This window comes from Triticum dicoccoides, chromosome 4A (genome assembly GCF_002162155.2).
Source record: "Triticum dicoccoides isolate Atlit2015 ecotype Zavitan chromosome 4A, WEW_v2.0, whole genome shotgun sequence".
Taxonomy (NCBI): Eukaryota; Viridiplantae; Streptophyta; class Magnoliopsida; order Poales; family Poaceae; genus Triticum; species Triticum dicoccoides.
Window position 1 is genome coordinate 382,011,215 of NC_041386.1, and position 4,071 is coordinate 382,015,285.

The window sequence follows — 4,071 nt, forward strand, 5'->3', positions numbered from 1 at the left end:
TTCGATACTTTGATAATTTGATATGTGGGTGGACAGGTGCTTGGGTGTTGTTCTTACTTGAACAAGCATCCCACTTATGATTAACCTCTATTGCAAGCATCCGCAACTATAACAAAAGTATTAAGGTAAACCTAACCATAGCATGAAACATATGGATCCAAATCAGCCCCTTACGAAGCAACGCATAAACTAGGGTTTAAGCTTCTGTCACTCTAGCAACCCATCATCTACTTATTACTTCCCAATGCCTTCCTCTAGGCCCAAATAATGGTGAAGTGTTATGTAGTCGACGTTCACATAACACCACTAGAGGCTAGACAACATACATCTTATCAAAATATCAAACGAATACCAAATTCACATGACTACTCATAGCAAGACTTCTCCCTTGTCCTCAGGAACAAACATAATTACTCACAAAGCATATTCATGTTCAAAATCAGAGGGGTAATAATATGCATATAGGATCTGAACATATGATCTTCCACCAAATAAACCAACTAGCATCAACTACAAGGAGTAATCAACACTACTAGCAACCTACTAGCACCAATCCCGACTTTGAGACAAGAATTGGATACAAGAGATGAAGTAGGGTTTGGAGATGAGATGGTGTTGGTGAAGATGTTGATGGAGATTGCCCTCTCCCGATGAGAGGAGCGTTGGTGATGACGATGGTGATGATTTCCCCCTCCCGGAGGGAAGTATCCCCGGCAGAACAGCTCTGCCGGAGCTCTAGATTGGTTCCGCCAAGGTTCCGCCTCATGGCGGCGGAGTCTCGTCTCGAAAAGTTCCCTCTTATTTTTTTCTCATCAAAAGACTTCATATAGGAGAAGATAGACGACGGAGAGCCACCAGGGGGCCCACGAGGTAGGGGGCGCGCTTTAGGGGGGGCGCCCCCCACCCTCGTGAGCAGGGTGTGGGCCCCCTGGCCTTCATCTTTGGTGAGGATTTTTCTTTATTTATTTTAAGATGTTCCCTGGAGTTTCAGGACTTTTGGAGTTGCGCAGAATAGGTCTCTAATATTTGCTCCTTTTCCAGCCCAGAATTCCAGCTGCCGGCATTCTCCCTCCTTATGTAAACCTTGTAAAATAAGAAAGAATAGCCATAAGTATTGTGACATAAAGTGAAATAACAGCCCATAATGCAATAAATATCGATATAAAAGCATGATGCAAAATGGACGTATCACGCCCCCCTACCTCGTGGCCGCCTCGGGGACCCCCCGCCTGACTTGTTCCCTATGCCAACACCTCTTATATATACCCAAACTTCCAGAAAGAAACCTAGATCGGGAGTTCCGCCGCCGCAAGCCTCTGTAGCCACCAAAAACCAATCTAGACCCGTTTCGGCACCCTATCGGAGGGGGGAATCCCTCTCCGGTGGTCATGTCCATGATGAGGAGGGAGTAGTTCACCCTCGGGGCTGAGGGTATGTACTAGTAGCTATGAGTTTGATCTCTCTCTCTCTCTCGTGTTCTTGATTAGGCACGATCTTGATGTATCGCGAGCTTTGCTATTATAGTTGGATCTTATGATGTTTCTCCCCCTCTACTCTCTTCTGATGAATTGAGTTTTCCCTTTGAAGTTATCTTATCGGATTGATTCTTTAAGGATTTGAGAACACTTGATGTATGTCTTGGATGTGCTTATCTGTGGTGACAATGGGATATCACGTGATCCACTTGATGTATGTTTTGGTGATCAACTTGCGAGTTCTTTGACCTCGTGAACTTATGCATAGGGGTTGGCACACGTTTTCGTCTTGACTCTTCGGTAGAAACTTTGGGGCACTCTTTGAAGTTCTTTGTGTTGGTTGAATAGATGAATCTGAGATTGTGTGATGCATATCGTATAATCATACCCACGGATACTTGAGGTGACATTGGAGTATCTAGGTGACATTAGGGTTTTGTTTGATTTGTGTCTTAAGGTGTTATTCTTGTACGAACTCTATGATAGATCAAACGGAAAGAATAGCTTCGTGTTATTTTACTACGAACTCTTGAATAGATCGATCAGAAAGGATAACTTTGAGGTGGTTTCGTACCCTACAATAATCTCTTCGTTTGTTCTCCTCTATTAGTGACTTTGGAGTGACTCTTTGTTGCATGTTGAGGGATTGTTATATGATCCAATTATGTTATTATTGTTGAGAGAACTTGCACTAGTGAAAGTATGAACCCTAGGCCTTGTTTCAATGCATTGCAATACCGTTTGTGCTCACTTTTATCATTAGTTACCTTGCTTTTTATATTTTCATATTACAAAAACCTTTATCTACCATCCATATTGCACTTGTATCGCCATCTCTTCGCCGAACTAGTGCACCTATACAATTTACCATTGTATTGGGTGTGTTGGGGACACAAGAGACTCTTTGTTATTTGGTTGCGGAGTTGTTTAAGAGAGACCATCTTCATCCTATGCCTCCCACGGATTGATAAACCTTAGGTCATCCACTTGAGGGAAATTTGCTACTGTCCTACAAACCTCTGCACTTGGAGGCCCAACAATATCTACAAGAAGAAGGTTGTGTGGTAGACATCACCCATCTGCATGTGAGCCATTGCGTGGCGCCATCAGAAGGCCCAACGAGGCCTAGTTTCAAGACTTCACAAGCAAGACCCTCACGAGGGCCCCCACCTCATGAGGCGAGCATTAGCAATGGTTGTCAAGTACCCTCGAGGGCTTCATGGGGGGCGGCCTCCCGAGGACCCTCATGGGGTGGACATCACTAGGCTCGCCACCCCGCCTCGCGATGCATGAGGGTGACGCGAGCCACAACGAGCGGAGCCAGGAGGGCGCCAGCGGGCGCAGACAAGGATGCTTTCCTCTTTAGTGCTAAGGAACAAGGATGGCATGCGGATTCCTGAGAGAATTGCCCAAAGGTTGTCGTTCCAGTGCTAGAAGACCAAGACCGCGGACGCGTCATGCCCAGAAGCTTTAGCAGGCGGAGACTGTTTTTGCCAGGATGAGTTGTACTCCTGTCCCCTTTCAAAATTGGCCGATGTGGCATCCCTTCCTGCCTAGAGTCTTCGAGGGAAGAGAATGAGGGCTAGTATAAAGATAGGCTAGTTTCCACTGGGTCGAGGGTCGAGTCCTGAGCCCTCGGGAGGTAGTTCATCCTTGTACTAGTTCATACTCATCCTCCCTCATGAGGCAATCCACCGCAAAGCATGAGTAGGGTCTTACACCGCAAGGTGGCCCGAACCTGGGTAAATCATCGTGTTCCGCCTTTCTTTCCTCTTGCTTGAGCATGCAGAAGCATTGCCGTGAGGCAGTGAGCAGCGAGTCGTAGCTTAGTGGAGCTCTTCGCACACACCCCAGTGTTCGAACCATTCCTTGGGTCCCTGGAGCCCTAATTCCGACAATACCCAGGAGTGGGCATGAAATGCTAAGTGCCGGAATCTCCCTGGCTTGATTGTAAGCTTGGGGGAGATTCGATTGCACTTTGTATTTTTACCTTCCTGTATTTCTTTCCTACGAGTCGAGATTAGCTTTCGGTCTTAACTTTCAATAAGGTTGAACTATTGATTTTCTTTTTGAATAAGGTATGATTATTTCTGATGAGTGTTTAGATGTCTTGATGTGTGAGATCATTATTGCTCCCTTGAGAACGTACAAGATGATGATTGTGATCCAAATAGTAGCACATAATTACTTGCATGATGATTATAAGTACTCCACATTGCAGTTCTGAAGTTTTTGAAAGGAGATGAAATGACTATATACGCTAGTTCGTTGGAGATTCAACTGATAAAAAGGGCAAGCGGAAAAATAAATAAATCCTCTTAAAATAAAAGGTGCTTTTACAAAAAGAGTTCTCCCGAGATTCATGTTTAGCTTGCATTTCACTTAAAAAGTGAGATAAGATCTTAACATGTTCCAATGACAAGAGACAATAATATCTAAAATAATGAATCTCTGAAAGAGAAGAGGATAAAGAACCCTCCGCTGCTTGCTCGGTTGAAACGATGATGAACTAGGGTATGAAGTTCTTACCTGTCCACAATAAAATTGGGTAACAACATGTGGATTCCTGCATGATCATTATCTTAGTGAAGATGAG